Genomic DNA, 17,021 nt, shown 5'->3' on the forward strand with positions numbered 1-17,021 from the left:
CATCTGGGCCCCTGAAGTTCTGCAGCCAGGCTGCCCACCAGCCCTCCACTGACCAGGCATGTGCCCCCGCACAAGGTCCCGTGGTCTAGCAACAGCACCCCCGCTTCTGAGGCAGAGGCCACTCCAAGCAGTGGGCAGGAGCTCCCTGCTCAGGGGCCCTAACCATGCTCACAGTCTGTGGGGTGAGCCATGTATGTGGTCCGTGGGGTGAGGTAACCCCGCAGTTCTGGGGAAGGACCTCCGCCCTCTCCTTGGAAGGAAGATTGGACCTTCCCCAGCCCCCCTGACCTTCAGGGCAGCCAGCAGGTGGACTCCAGTCCTGCAAGGGGAAACCTAGGCCCGCAGTGAGTGGTGGCAGATGTTGGCCTGGTGCTGAGTACACCCGGTACATCCCCTCCCCCGAGAGGGGAGTGGACCTCGGTTACAGCAACATGACCCACAGGCCGCAATGTCCTGAACTTGACCACAGGAAGCAGGGAGGTGGGGGAGAGGCTCCCCTCTCCCCAAGCCGCTCCCTCATTGGTCCACCACCATGGATGCCCCACCCCAGCCCCGGGGGCAGCAGGGCACCCAGGCAGGGTATCCCTGGGAGCTCAGCAGGGGGGAGGAGGGGCAGGTGGAGGGACAGGGCATGGAGCCTGGCAGCCAGCCCTGTTCTTGGCCTCGGGCAAGCAGGGCCAGGGCCAGCCCCCTCTGTGCTGGGCCTTAGGGGCTGTGGGGCCTAGTGGGTGTGCCCAGCAGGCCAGACCCACATCAGAGCCAGGGCCCTGCCTGAAACAAGCCTTGCGGTGCCTCACAGATCAAGGCCCCCTCTGGGTGCTGCCTTGTAGCCTGGGTCCTGGGATGGCCCTGGGCAGGGTGCAAGCCCGGGTGGAGGTGTACTTTGCTTCAGTCCCTCTGGGGGAGGACAGGCTTGCAGAGGGCTCGTGTGCAGAGGGGCGCTCAGCCCCTAACATGTGGGCACTTGGCTGGGCAAGGAGCACTGGCAGGAGAGCTGGAGGGCCCGCGGGAAGCCCTGGGCTGAGCCAGGGGGAGTGGCACAGAGGGAGGGGGAGCAGGTGCTCCAGCCAGGCCCCGGAGCCCAGGCCACCCTGCCACCTGAGGCACGGCACCTGCTCCCCGGATCTAAGGGCAGCCCACACCGAGACTCAAGGCATAAAACCCTGTGTCAAGTGGCTGGTGAAACCCAAGTTCCCACGGGCCTGCGAGGACCTTGCGTTAGAGCCAGCCTTAACCTCAGGCCTGCAATCAAGGGAGGTGCTGGTGCAACCCCAGGAAGTGGCACAGCCCTGGGTCCCCTGAGACCCAGCCTGGGTGCTCTCTGCACCCTGCACAGAATGAGCATAGCTAGCGGGCATCACACCTCAGGAAGAATAAAGCTCTCCACCGGCAGGTTCTGCAATGTGGAAAGAGCATCAGGAGAGAAAGAGAACATAGTCCTTCCAAATCCCACTCATTCACACACAAAAATAAAATCCATATTTGGTAAAACACTGAAGAAAAAGAGGAAACAGCCAAGAAAGAAAACTGAGTAAGGGCAGAGGAAGGCACAGCTTCTGAAGCGGGTGCCAAAGCAGGTTTCCTGTCGAAGACGAAGGTTTCAAAAAGGTGCAGAGCTTCAGAAGAGGCCCCTCGGGATCCCAGGGACTCCCTGACAGTCAGGCTGGGCATAGGGGCCTGTCAGGGTCTGAGCACAAACCCAGCCTGGCGCTGGCTTCCAGGGGGCTTCCCCGAATCAAGTGGCATGTGGCAGTGAGTATAAATGACAGCAGAGGTGCTCCCAGGAACTGGGGAGGGAGAGGCGACAGTCCCCACACACCCATCCTGGGGGCAGGAGGGTTGCCACCAGTCATGAAGTAAAAAGCAAACGTTTGTCATGCATCTGAAATAGATGTCAGCCTTCTTAAACTGAAAGACAAGAGTATCAAGATGTGGTTTTTTCTGCTTCATACAAACACAGAAAAGAATGGGACAGAAGCTCAATTCTAGTCATGTTGGGGCACAGCACCCTCGGATCCTGGAGACAAAAAGGGCAGACGACTGGGAGGTGCAACCAGGTGCCCTCTGAACCCCCGCCCTCTAACACGCGTTTCCCAAGGTCTCTGTGAGCTGTGCTCACCACAGCTGATTTCACTTTGTGAAGCCAGAGCAGAAGTGGTGAGGGCCAGTTTGTCACCAGATGGAATGAATCGGGACCCTCCCCGCCCACCCCCACCCCCACCACACACACACACACACACATTCATTAGAAGTGCTAAAACCCACTGCTGAATACCTCTTAAGTCAAAGAGGAAATCAAAATCATACCCACAGACGCTTTAGGAAAGCAGATGACCCAGACATTCTCTGTTCTGTGTAGGAGAAGCCTCTGCCCCCAGTGGAGACAGGGAGCCGGGCACCCTAAGCCCTTCTGCTGTGGACAGAAGGGACAACAGCTGTGCAGGGATGGATTCAGAAGTGAGGAAAGAGCCTGAAAGCCCTGGGGAGGGAGGCGGGGGGCATACAGGTGAGGGCAGACATCCAATCAGAAACACGGGAGCAAAAACTGATAAATACATCAAAACCTGTTTCTTTGGAAATAGGTCATCTAGAAGATGTCTAGATGTCTAGAATAGGTCTAGAAATGACCATCACCAAGAAGTTTTGGAACGGCAGACTCAAGATAAAGAAAGTACCATTTAATGGATTGTAAATCCATTAAGAAGCTTCTGGAGGCAAGTTGGTGTGATCCTGGTCCGCGGTCCATACCAGCCTTTGAGGGCCTTGAGCAGGGGCACACAGGTCCAGGGAAGGCAGGCATGCTCACCGCATACACCGAGCCGACTTGGGAAATACCGGGTCGGTGCCCCTCTTCACACCATAGGCCATGTGGATTCAGTTTTAAGAAATAAAATGATACAAGAAATAAAGAAATGTGTATCTCTGGGTCAGGAAACCCAATTAAAAAATGGGCAGAGGAGCTGAACAGACACTTCTCCAAAGAAGAAATTCAGATGGCCAACAGACACATGAAAAGATGCTCCACATCACTAATCATCAGAGAAATGCAAATTAAAACCACAGTGAGATATCACCTCACACCAGTAAGGATTGCCACCATCCAAAAGACAAACAACAACAAATGCTGGCATGGTTGTGGAGAAAGGGGAACCCTCCTACACTGCTGGTGGGAATGTAAATTAGTTCAACCATTGTGGAAAGCAGTATGGAGGTTCCTCAAAAAGCTCAAAATAGAAATACCATTTGACTCAGGAATTCCACTCCTAGGAATTTACCCTATGCTGGGAGCCATGCTACTCAAGCTGTGTAGCAAAGCTCAGGCTGGAGGAAGACCCCCCACAAAGCAGGGGCCTTTGCAGCTGGCTCCCCCTATTGCCCACCTTGGTTTTGCTTTTCTCCATTATACTATTGGTTTTGTTTTTTGCTTGCATTGTTGCCAAGGGTTAACTAACCTTTGCTGAGCAGTGTGGAAAGGATGAGAACATAAGTTTCCCAGGAGCTTTTCAGGACAGTGCTCCTGAAGAATGGAACACGCAGGGACCTAGTGGCGATCTTGGCATAAAGTACTGAAACCTGCTGTTAGTCAAATATTGACCACCCCATTTCCACTGAGAATACCCCCCTTTTATTATTACAATGCTAGTGAAACTAGTGATGGACAGTTTTATAGAAATAGAGTTATGAGAGAATGTTGAATGGAATAACCTTGTTGACACTTAATTAATCATCTCATATTTCTTCCCTCTGCTACTTCTATAGTTTGTTTTTCTTCTTTCCTAATTACAGCCATTTACTAAACTTTGTGCCTTATATGTGAGATTACCAAATACCATAATTTTCCAGGAAGTAAAGATACTTCAAAACAAGTGCTGGGCATAGAAGCCACGGAGCATAAATCTGCAAAGAAGTGAATAACTAACCTTTTCGAAGAATATTACTTCTCTCTCACTTACCAGCTTTACATCTCCCTGTATGGCCCCATAAGATGCCTGGTTAGCCAGAGATGGGTAGGATTCCTCAAGGGAGGAACAACCTAAGACAGGCACAGTCACAGGGGGGCCATCAGGTGAGAAAATGGGGGCCAACAGAGGTGAGGCTTAGAACCTCACCCCCCCAGTTTTAAGAGAAATTGTCTACACCCGTGGATATCTTGTTGCCCTTGTTCGGCTTGGATTAATATCTGGTCTGTAGGCACAAACCTGATCATCTACACCTGCCTTCTTACAGTTCTAAATCATGCTTTCTATCTATATCTTGCATCGACCTACTACATCAACATTTTATTAGAAACGTAAAGGAGAAAATATGAGATTCATATATAAAGTATAAAAATCAAATGAATGATCATACATCATATTTGACTTGATTGTTTATAGTTTAAAGTTTGTAGTTAAAACAGAAACATTTTCTGTGATATGAATGCCCTTGCATTGTTCACCATGTAAGAACTTGTTTAGTCCCTGCAGTAGTGGAGTCATGGAGACCTGTGTAGCATGTCAGGGAGGTTTTAGTATCCACACAGAAGAATGAGAAATGTAGATAAGAAGGGGAAATGTAGTTTGCTGCCTACTGTGCCCTGTAAAGGGGTGTATAATGAAGATATGAGTTTATGATTTTAGACTGATTATAAATTTATTAAAGCTGCTAAGAATATTTTTGTGGGAAAGAATCCTAGCTAACTGTGGCACTAGGTGACCTGTATTTCACCCTGAGCTGATAGACTCCATAGTCGCTGCTACATACTGCACGCTCCTATGGTCACCTGCACTACTTAGAAACTGCGTTGTATAGAAACATAAAACACAATAGAGTACGTGTTGATAGGAAAAGTTTTGGTCAAGGAACAGAAAAACAATCACCTGTCTAACGCTTAACCAACCATGAATAGATTAGAAAGGAAAAGAAAGAAAAAAGCTTGCCTATACTTATTAACCAACTGCCTATACTAATGAATCATCAGAACAATAAAAAATAATCATATCCTTGTGCAAAATGGAATAAATAAAGCTGTCATCGACACTTTGTCGAGAGACCACCTCCATCTGACTCCGTGTCCTGTCTCTCCATACACCGACTCCGTCCTGCACCTTCGGGCATCCCACCCCTAGGCTGGAGCTGGACTCCCGCAGCCCTAAGAATGCAGCAGCCCAGTTTGAAAAAGACAGATGCACCCCTATGTTTATTGCAGCACTGTTTACAATAGCCAAGAAATGGAAGCAACCTAAGTGTCCATCAGTAGATGAATGGATAAAGAAGATGTGGTACATATACACAATGGAATATTATTCAGCCATAAGAAGAAAACAAATCCTACCATTTGCAACAACATGGATGGAGCTAGAGGGTATTATGCTCAGTGAAATAAGCCAGGCAGAGAAAGACAAGTATCAAATGATTTCACTCATCTGTGGAGTATAAGAACAAAGAAAAAACTGAAGGAACAAAACAGCAGCAGACTCACAGAACCCAAGAATGGACTAACAGTTACCAAAGGGAAAGTGCCTGGGGAGGTTGGGTGGGAAGGGAGGCATAAGGGGTAAAACAGGGCATTACGATTAGCACACATAATGTAGCAGGGAGGGGGACACGGGAAAGGCAGTATATACAGAGAAAACAAGTAAAGATTCTATAGCATCTTACTACGCTGACGGACAGTGACTGTAATGGGGTATGTGGGGGGGGACTTGATAATAGGGGGAGTCTAGTAACCATAATGTTGTTCAAGTAATTGTAATTGTACATTAACGATATCAAAATAAAAATTAAAAAAAAATAAAATAGATGGACTCAAAAACAATGAATTTTATACATAAAAAATTGAATAAACAAAAATATTTAATATCTGTCTGGTGCATTCGGTGATGCGAACATGTGAACAACTAACTGTTCAGGGCAACTCAATTTTCATCGTACAAAGTAGAAGTGAATATACCAGAACAGTCTGTGTTTCTGTCTGGGTAGTGGCATTATAAGTATTTCTTCATTATTCCTGTTTATTTCCAAGCCTTCTACAATAAATATAATAATGGTTTATGAAAATACATAAAAAAAAATCTGAATTCCATTTTGGTTGATGAATTGCTCTGGAATTTCTTCAGTCTTTCTATTGATACTGCCGACATTTCTGAGGCCTGTTACTCCCGGGTGGTGGAAGAGACCACGGGTCCAGGGCCCTTCCCTGGGAAAACATCTGCTTGTCAATCCTCCCCCCAGGGCCACCTCCTGCATGCACAGGGCACTGCTGTCCCGGGGTCTAGAATTCTGACCTCTGCCAGGATCTTGCAGCCCCCACCCCCAGGCTTCCACTGAAATTCCATTACACTGGAAAAACCCACCCCTCCAAAAACCAATCATGGCCACAATCCATACTATTTAGAACCAAATTGGCAGCAGCCCTGCTCCTAGGAAGCTGAGTCTCCGTGTCCCCCAATCCTGAGGAGAATGCAGCCTTGGTATGCTGAGGTCTTGCCTGCCAAGGAGGCTGGCCTCAGCCCCCTCTTAATTCCTCAGCAGTCATGGAGCCCCCCAGACAACATCAAGCTGCAGCCCAGGGTGCGCTGGAAGCTTCCAGTACAGCAGTACCAGCCCAGCCCATGTGCAACAGAGGTCTCTGCATCTCAGACTGGCCAGATCTAAGCACCCCAGAAGCCTGACCCTACCCGACCCTGCCTGGCCTGCCAACAGGAAAGAGGCTGTGACCTGCTCTGTGGAAGGCCTGCACGGCCATGCTGGGGATCATGGGAGATGACACCAGTCTTCAGCGGGGGCGTCTGCCAGTGGGTGGTGGGCCCTGTCTGGACTCCGGGTCCCATAGAAACAGGGCTGGGCATTACCCGGGGCAGCCAACCTGCCCGCCTGGCTACCCTGCACACACACAGTCTCACTCACTCTGCATCCACTCTGGGGGAGCCTGCTCCCCACTTCTTGGGCTGGCTCAGGAGGGTTAGTCCCGTGCTCATGCCACACAACCAGAACTGAAGCTGTGGCTGGAGTCCATGCCAGCCTGATCTCAGAGCTGGTGCTCTTGAACCTATGCCTAGATGCTGAGTGACAGCGGACAGGCCATTTCAGCTTCTGGGCCTGTTTCCTCCCTCTTACAGAGAGCCAAGAGTGCTCATGGTACCCAGATATTTGCTCAAACTCTGGTCTAGGTGTCAATATAAAGACATTTTTTAAATGAGATTCACATTCAGTGAGTAGATGTTGCGCAGAGCAGATTGACCCTCATAATGTGGGTGGGCCTCACCCAATCAGTTGACAGCCTTATGAAAACTGAGGTCCCTGGAGGAAGAGGGAATCCCACCTGCTCATTAATGGTGGGAGCATCTGGAGGCCGCCAGCCCCATTAAGGCCCCTGTTCTGCCAACAGGCTGCCTGCCCACAGAAGGCACCAGAGAAAAGGGACTGAGGGTGCTGCCAGCCTGGGTGGGCACGGAGCAGCTGCACCTCACCTTCTGCCCCAGCCTGGCCCTGGGGCTTGGGTTACCCAGCTGTTACAGCTGAATGCAGGGCCAGCAGCCTGCCTTGTGAGAAGCCACTGTAGAGATGCGGCCTGGCGCCAGCGGGGACCCCAGATCACAGGGCTCACAGAGCCAGGCAGACACCCCACTCCAGGCACTCTGCCCCCCAGCAGCCTGCTTCTGTTCAGTGGGATGTTTTGGCACAAGACTGACACTCCCACTTAGGCAGGTGTGTGCAAAGGAAAACTGGTTAGGATGCCGGGCCCAGCACCTGCTGGGTGTTGACTGGACACCACCAAGAGACGGCTCTGAACCTGGGTTGGGAGCATCCAGATTGGGGGTTCTCAGCAGGCCTGGCCCCAGCCCACTGGGGACGCAGAGTGTCCATGACCCCTTGCGGCCAGCTTCCCCACCTGGGAACTGGAGCACACCCCTGTAAAAGAGCTCAGGCAGGACCGTGGACTCACAAAGTGACAACTGGCAGAAAGGTGAGGCCCTCCAGCGCCACCACGGGGTGGGTGCTGACCCGGACAGAGGGCAGATGCCCTGAGACGGCCCTGCACTGCAGAGCACGGCTGTGCCTGAGCTGGACCCAGGGGACCCCTGTGTTCAGGTTCACCTTGCCTGTCTGCCCCCCATAATGCTCCCCAGGAAGTGAGCCTTGAATTCTACATTTGACTAGAGTCGGGAGTCTAGCTATGGCATCCAGTGCCCCAGACCGCAGGGGGCAGGCCAGGTGGTGCTCCTTTCATGCCCTCTGGATGGGCACCCCTCCTCTGCTCCCCACCACAGCGGCGACCTCCGCTGTGGAAAGTTCTGCAAGGCACTGTGGCATCTTCCCTCCATGACATCTCTGTGTAATGACATAATTTGCCCTCTGGGCCTGCTACCTCTGACAGGGTGCCTGCTGAGGATGACCTCAAGGCAGGGAAATCCACCCAGATTTCAGTTAGGCTGGTGGACAGGTGTCTGGCTGCCCTGCAAACCACCCAGGAATGCCTTGATTTACCCCACCCTCCAGGCAGAGCACCGGGGCCACCCTGTGCCCCCACCCAGCACCTCTGCCAGGTGCTCAGCCAGGCACAAATTAGCCACACGGTGGTGACACACCACAGAGCTGAACCCTAGCCTTGCAGAAACCCTACATGGGCCATACTGAGCTGGCTCAGCCCTCGGTCACCTGTCCGGGTCACCTGGGGATCAGGTGTCCTTAGAGCAAAGCCCTGTGGCCCTGCTCAGAAAGAGGTCCCAGGGTGTGGGCTTGGCCACTGCCATGCCTGAACCTCGGCCTGGGACCCCACAGGAAAGGGACCCCGTGGTTTTTCTGTGAACGCTTCAGGGCCTGAGACTGGGCAGCAGCGGGCTGCAGACACCATAGGGGCCCCTTCATCACATATGAAGGGGCAGGGCACTGACTGACCTCCCAGAAGCTTCTCGACCACTCTTCTCTGCCAGCTCCCCAGGATCTGGCCTCCTCTGTTCCTGCACACACTGTGCTGTCCCCTCTCCTCCCAGCTGCCCCCTCCCACCCGGCCCCAGGTGCCCTCAGAGGAGGGGCACTCTAGGCTCAGCCACCGCCAGAGGGTGCAGGGAGCCAGGCAGGGGCAGCCGTGGGGTGTGCACAGAGGAGGGGAATGGTTTGGGCAGCCATGGGGTGTGCATGGAGGAGGGCAGGCAGGGGCAGCCGTGGGGTGTGCACTGAGGAGGGGAATGGTTTGGGCAGCCGTGGGGTGTGCACGGAGGAGGCAAGCAGCTTGGGCAGGAAGAGGAAGGCACATGTGGGGACTCCCCATGGCCCGCTTGCACATCCTTGCTGTGCCCGCCCCACACCCACTAGCAGGGAGTCTGGCCTGGCTCCCAGCCTCCTCCTGGCTCTGCTGGGCCTCACAGTCCCCATGTCAGGGGCTCAGCAAGTGTCTGAGGTTGTCAGGAAACCCAGGCCTGGGAGCTGAGACCTTGGGGTGTGCCATGTCCCCACTCCATGAGGGTCCCATCCCCTCCAGTTACAAACACACCTGTCACTTAGTGAAGCTCTGCCCCCGCTGCACCTAGCACTTCCCATCGCTGGATCTTGGTGAAAGGGAACCTAGAGTGGACGACCTGGCAGGTGACAGGGACCAGGGCCACCAGGGCCCCCTCCAGGGCCACTTGGAGCTGCGGCCTTTGGGAAAGGCCGCAGCCATGCCCGGGAGGAGCCGCAGGGCTGAGCTGTGAGCCTGAGCACAAAGGAGCCCGTGTGCACTCACCCTGCTCGGTGTACTGGAGACCTTGGCAGGGGTGTCCCGCTGGGCTGGGCTGGAGAGCCTTCAGCTCTGCTCTTTGCCGAGCTGGTGCTGGGCCCGTCTGGGAGGACCCTGGGAGGCGAGCCCTGATGGTGGAGGCACAGTGCTTCCTGTTCCAAGTCAGAACTCAGAGGAAGTAGTAGTTACATGTGGGTGATTACGCCGCCTTGGCCCGTCAACCTCAACCCCTTTGCCCTGTGCAGGCCCCCGGCCAGGCTGTCGAGCGGCAGCCACAGGAGCAGACGGGCCACACAGGCACTGCACGTGGTCACAGTGAGAAGCAGGGGCAGCTCCTGGGAGGGGAGCTCGCTGTGGTCAGGGGAAGTGGCTGCGCCCTGCACGAGGGAGAGCCATGGGGGAGCAGGCAGCACCAGGGGTGACTCCGTGGGACTCTCACCCCACAGAGGGTGCCCAGCCTCAGACTGAGTGCAGAGGGCAGGGGAGAGCGTGCCCATCAGGAGGGCAGACAGAGGCACTGGAATCAAGACAGTGACCATGGAAATAAAAAGTGTGACTCAGACTAAATGGCAGAAGGGCAAAGGGTGAGGGGGCAGCTCAGGGACCAGGAGAAGGAAAGGGCCAAGACAGATGCAGATGCGTGGGTGCCCCTGCCGGCCTGACCACAGGGGCTCCGGAGAGCTGTGGACAGGGGAGGGAATGCTCACACGGCAGGGGAGCTCCAGACCTGAGAGGCGGGGGACAGAAGGTCCCACAGGCAGGATGGTCCGAGGCTGTCACAGAACAGAGAAGACAGGAAGCAAATACTACTCAATTCTAGTCGTGCTGGGACACAGCACCCTCAGATCCTGGAGACAAAAAGTGCAGAGAGGAGACTGGGAGAGAGGGAGGGAGGGAGGGTGGGAGAAGAGGAGGGGATGGAAGGAGGGGAAGGAGAAGCCGGAGACGCTGACTGGGGAGCTTCACCAAGGAACAAAATCAGACATCCCAAAGAGGCAGGACTCAGACACCTGACTCCTCTAAATGCTATTTGAAAGATGCTGTCCAGAAACAAACAGACAGGTGAATAAATACAAGAGGAATACAAGGGCAGGTAACACCCTGAGCAAAGAAATAAGTAACATTATTAAGCCCAAGTGACCGTTGATTTAAAAACAGTGGTCAGCATATTAACAACCCAAAACAAAAACCCTAAAGGATCAGAACAGGAAGTGGGGAGCATGCTTCTGTTTCTGATCCTCATCAATGGACACTTACGGGAAGTATTTACTTTTATATGTTATGACAATTTAAAAGTCTCCTTGAGAATATAAATGGGATGTGGACATTTGAAAAAAGAAAATACAATAACTTTTTTTTAAAGGCAAGGCAAATAGAACAAGAAAGGATTGTAAATTAAAAGCACACAATAAGGTATCAGGAATGATTTCAAATAGTTCCAGAGTAATCCAGAGTTTCAGGAGTCACAGCATCTGTGAATGGGTTATATTCTCCCTCCTCAAATCAACAAATGCTTGAACTGAGTTTTAAAAATAAAGAGACAGAACAAGTTCCAATTAAATGTTTTCTGTCAAGGGAACTTCCTCTTTGTAGAACTCCAGAAAACAATGAAGACGGAAGGATAGATTGAGACCGTCCCCAGGTCACACCCACTGGTGACCCACTCGATGAAGCAATGACTGTCACCAGCGATAATGCCACAGAAACACACACCACTTGCGATACACATGCCTTTTGTGAAGGAGTCTGGGTGAAATGAAGTACTTTAAAATAGTAAAAATTAAGTATAATAAAATAATAAGATAATAACAATTTAAAAAATAACAATTAGTACTATTGAATCCAAATCAGATCAAGACTTTAGATTGAACTACCAGTTTGTAGGAAACACTGGGGACAGAGGGATGTGTTAAAGGACATGGCAGGGAGGCAGTCAGCAGAATCCAGACTGAAGAAAACCCCACAAACAGCAGACTGCGAGAGAGAGAAATAAAGAGGAGACAGGGCGTGGGGACCCCACAGACTGAGACCTAAGAGTCACATCAACCAACACAACGCATGCGGACTGTATGACATTAATTTCCAAAAAGCCTGGCACCTTGAAAAACTAGAAACAAACCTCATCTAGAATGAATACACTGTGACACATTCATGCAATGGGATAACAAGCAGTAATTAAAATATTGATCTGGGGCCATATGTCAAAATGTATCACTGAGCTTCTTTTTAAAGGCAAGTCGCAAAAGGCTACATTGTACAATACCACACACATCCCACCAGACTTCAGGAGAAACACCCACATACTCATGAACCCCAAGTTCAGGACAGGGGTTACCTCTGAAGGTAGAGAAGGCAATGGTCCTGGGAGAAGTCTGAAGTGGACTTCAGTTTCAGATTTTTAAGGCTTATTTATTAAGAATAAAGAAGATGAAAATCTGGGCAAAGTAATGTGAAATGCTACATATGCTAAAGTTGGATGGTGGGTACATGGTTGTCTCTGACGTTGATCTCTACATTTTTCTATAGTTTTGAAACACTCTATGTTATTTTTTAAAGGAGCTAACAGGGAGTGACTGCAAATGAGCAAGGGGGCTTCTGGGGGTGATGGAAGTGTTCTAAAATTGGGTCGTGATGCTGAGTGCACAACTCTGTAAATTTAGCGAAAATTCATTCAACTGTGCACTTAAATGACTGAATAGTGGCATATACTTTCTTCCTTAGTGAAGTTGTAAAACAAGGAATGAGTTTAAGAATATTTAAAAGCACCAGGAGCCTCCAGTCCTAGCTGACACAAAGTGCCCTCACCTCGGTCTCTGTCACTGATCACGAGAACGCATACCGCAGAGTAAGATAAAGCAACTTGGCAACAGCCGCGGTGAGAAATCGAAACCTGGGGGAAGCCTGGTGTCCTGGGGAGGATCTTGTCCCCCGAGGCCCCCGGCTCAGATTCAAGGCTGTCTGGAGCCCGGAACAGCACAGTGGCCATGGCCAAGGGAGACCCTGCTTCCTGGTCGGTGGTCTGGGAGGGGGCTGCTCTGAAAGAGAGAGAGGGACCAGTGCCCCGTTTCAGTTCCTTCCTCCTGCACTCCAGGATGGCGGTAGCGGCAGCTACAGGAACGGCCACTGGACCCAGTGTGGATCCAGGCACAGGAAACAGGTGGCAGAGCATGGAGGCTACAATTCCCGCCTGATGGCCAGAGGACCAGAGCACCGGGAAACGGGGCCTTGGGGTGCTGGAGCATAGGGGAGAAATCAGTAAGACAGAGACAGGGAAAGACCCTGTGCAGCTTTGTATGAGGTCCCGGGCTCAGCCCTGAGGTGGGTGTGCTTGGAAATGACCCCACAGGGTGTGACGAAAGGTTTGGGGACTGGGTCATGGCACAGACCATTGCCAAGGTCAAAAACTGGACCCAGGGCAAGCGAGGCGGATCCACGCAACTCACATTGGAGCCACAGCCCACAGGAGGCAGGCCTGAGCGTGTCACCTGACCCAACCAGGCTGACGGCCCGCAAAAACAAATGACCAGGGTTGGAGAACAATGGAGAAGATCTTGGTAGGATGGAGAGTCTCATTCAGTAATATTAAAAATGTCCAAAATACAATCTAAAAGTTGGCAAGCAACAAATAATAACAGTAGAGAAAATCTCAAGAACTCATAAGAGAAAAAGTAATTTACAGACGCCAACTCTGAGATGATCCAAATGTTGAAATTATCCCATAAAGCATTTAAATCAGCTATTCTTCATATGCTCCATTAGGGAAACCTTTCTTGAAACAAATGCGAAGGCACAAATTTTCAGGAGAGATGTAAAAACTATTAAAAAACAACTAAGTGGTTATTAAAAACTAAAAATATAATAACAAATAAAAAATTCACTCAATAGACTTAATAGGAGAATAGTGAAGACAGAAGAAAGAGGAGTATAGGTTGATACAGAAAAAGTATTTGGAGAAATAATGGCTGAAAACTTCACAAATTTGGTAAATATATATATATATTTAAACTTACAGATTCAAGAAGCTCAGCCAGCCTCAACCAGGATAAACTTTAGGGTAATCAAGCCTGTATACATCATGGTCAGACTGCTGAAAACCAGAGGTAAAGAAAAAGTGTTGAAAGCAACTGGAGAAAAACATTATGTCTAGAAGAATAACTATCTGAAGAACTGAAAATTCTTACCACAGGGCCAGAAGACAAAGGAGCAACATATTTATGGTGCTCAAAGAACTGTCAACTCTCACTTCTATTTCAGCAAAGTCATTCCCCACAAATGAAGGGGAAATAAATCCATTCTCAGATGAAGGAAGGCCAGGAAATTAGTCTCCAGCAGACAAGCTCTAAAAGAAATCATAAGATTTCAGAAGGGAAATGATACTAGAAAGAAGCTTGGAAACATAGGAATTAAGACAGAGCAGAAGACATGGGAAATATCTGGGTAAGTGTAAGAGACTATTTTCTCCTTTTAAGGTCTTTAAGATATGTTGATGGTGAGAATTATAACATTGGTGGATTTTCAATGTATGTAGATGTCAGGTACATGGCAATTACAATAAAAAGGAGGACAGTAAAGGGACCTACACTGTTTTTAAGTTCCACTGCATTTCACTGAAGTGGTAAAATATTAATTTTAAATAGATAAAGTGTTTAGTGTACATATTATAAACTCTAGAGCAACCACTGAAAATCCTATATAATGAGGTATCATCAAATAGCCAGCTGCTAAATTAAAATGCAATGCTAGAATCATTCATACAGTCCAAAAGAAGGCAGGAAATAAACAATCATGAAAAACAAAGAACAAACAGAAAACAAAAACTTAAACAATAGACCTAAATCCAACCATTTCAATAATGACATTAAGTGTGAATGGTCTAAATACATCAACTGTAAGATAGGTATTGGCAGGTGGGATTTCTAAAAGAAAATGACCCAACTTCTATACTGTCTGTAAGGAACATATTTAAAATGTGATAAATATGATAGGTAGGTTAATAGAAGAAGGATGGGAAAGATACCATAGAAATGCTAATCGAAAGGAAAAGTGGAATGCCTATGTTAATACCAAGCAAAGTAGACTTCACAGCAGTGGAAACTACCAGGTGTTTAGTAGGGCTTTACTTACTGGCAAATATTACTGAATGAGACTCTGGATTTACTTACTTTACTACTATCCACTCTGTAGGGAGATCTAGCAATTTAAGTGGTGTATATGGAACAGAACTTCAAAATACATGGCGCAAAAGCTGGAAAAACTGAAAGGAGAAATAGATAGATGCAGAGTCAGCTGAGGCCTTCAGCCCTCCCCTCTCAGGAATCAATTTTTAAAAAGTAGACACGAAGTCAGCAAGTACAGAGAAGACCTAAGAAACACCATCAACCAGCAGCCACAGATGGGCACAGCCACATTGCCTGGGGTAGACTGTCTCCTGGGCTGCTAGGGAAGCCTGCAGACATTTAAGAGAATTAAAATCATGCACAATAGGACCTCTAGCCATAATGGTATTAAACCACAAAATAGCAACATAAGAGTATGGGGAAATCTCTAAGGAAACAACGTACTTCTAAATAATCCATGGGGTCAAATGGAAGCCTCAAGGGAAATAAGAAAGTATTTTGACAGAATGAAATGAAAAACAACATATTGTAATTGTAGGGTGTTGCTAAAGCAGTGCCTAGAGGGAAATTTATAGCATTAAATGAAAAGCATTAAATGCACAATTAGAAACCCAACAACAGGAATGAATCTCGACCATCACACTAAGCGAAGGAACTGGGGAAACACAGGCCAGCAAAACCAGAGACTCAATAAGCAAGGAGAGATGGACATCAGAACCACAGCGAGATGCCATCTCCCAGCTATCACAGGGGCATGCTTTTGCAAGCCAGTGAAAGATTGTGAGGAGTTGGGAGGACATTTGGCATCACGTGTTCACATATATAACGTGCACTCTGTCTGGCTCTGCAGTACCTCTCCTGATGTCCACCACCAGGACTAATGAAGCCTCCATGTCTTCACTGCAGGATTTGTATAAAATGCAGTTAAATCACGTCTAGTAACAGGGAATGGCTAAATAAAACAGCTCATTCATTCCATGGGACACCACAGAGTTGTTGAAAAGAAGGGGTGGTGCTCAGGACACCAGCAGCAAGACAGCAGACAGGGAGGTTTGGGACGTGTGGCAAAGGGGTTTCCTTGGTTGGGTTCAGGAATAAGAATGTGAGACAGAGGACATGGTGGACCAGCAGCCTGCGAGCCTTCCTGGGAAGGAATTGCAAGGGACAGGCTTTGCATTTCTAAAACTGGAGTCGGGAATTTGGGAGCTTTTGGAGCAGGACTCTGGGAATAATTTTTCCCCCTAAGTCAGCCAAGCAATTCCATTTGCCATCAATTTCACCTTCACCTCCCAGAAAATCGACTTGATTTTATCAGGTGTTTTTGAGGACACCCTGTCCCTGGGACTGACATTGAGCTGGATGCCCAGAGAGTACAGAAACCATGCCCCCTAGGACATCACAACCCAGTTTGGGAGACTGTGATGTAAGGCAGAAAGAAAATATATCCCCAAAGGATTCCAGGTGTTGCAGGGCAGGGGGCAGCCAAGTGATGAAGAACAGAGGGAGATGTATAATAGACAGGCTGTGTCCGTCCCCTGCTGTTCCCAGAGACATCCTGGGAGCCCCCAGCCCCACTTCCCACCCAGCCATGTCCCCACCGTGCACAGAAGTATATAAATATAAATTTTGTGATAGTTTGAAGATTAAGAAATATTTTAATGATGGAGAATGTGGAGCAGGGGCTCCTGGCTCACTTTACTGAGCTCCCTGGGTGGGGAGGTGGAATTTTAGGCGATGCTGGGGGCAGGTTGGAGAGGTGGGCCCTGGGGCCGGATGCCATGTAAGTGGGACTGAGCAAGGTGTGAGAACCAGAGGTCCGTCCCTCAGAGGAGGTGCCTGTAGAAGGAGCAAAACGGCACCCAAGGCAGAAGGCAAAGCCTTGAGAACATGCCCGTGTGACTCCACGACATTCAGGTGAACGGCAGAGGCTGACCACATGGTCCCGCCCGTCCCCGCTCCCACGCCCTCGCCGCCCTTTCACCAGCTTCCCTCCCTCTGGCCTGCAAATCCCCCCTCCAAGCCAGCTCTAGTCTAGACCTTCCCCCGTTTTTGCTTTCTTTTTACTTTCTTCCTCCCAGCAACTTCCTTCTGCAATGTAGATTCAGCTGTTGTTCCTTTGTGCGGAGTCAGGGGCGGGGGCTGGCAGCTGCTGGGGAGAGGCAGGCTCTGTGGGGGTGGAGGAGGGCAGGAAGTGGTGCTTGGCA

General features: G+C 49.8%; 1 protein-coding gene across 2 annotated transcripts in view; it reads right to left on the bottom strand.

Moving 5' to 3' along the window:
* Window positions 1-17,021, bottom strand: part of ITGB2 (integrin subunit beta 2) — a 38,819-nt gene that overhangs the window by 17,157 nt on the left and 4,641 nt on the right. The window contains exon 1 of one of the 2 annotated variants that reach the window (XM_036912077.2): window positions 9,707-9,939. The exons of the other annotated variant lie outside the window; for it this stretch is intronic. The gene's annotated coding sequence lies outside the window, so the exon portion shown is untranslated. Of the gene's footprint in view, window positions 1-9,706; window positions 9,940-17,021 lie in introns of those variants that run through there. 2 annotated transcript variants of the gene reach the window in all.

Source organism: Manis pentadactyla, chromosome 1 (genome assembly GCF_030020395.1).
Source record: "Manis pentadactyla isolate mManPen7 chromosome 1, mManPen7.hap1, whole genome shotgun sequence".
NCBI classification, from domain to species: Eukaryota; Metazoa; Chordata; class Mammalia; order Pholidota; family Manidae; genus Manis; species Manis pentadactyla.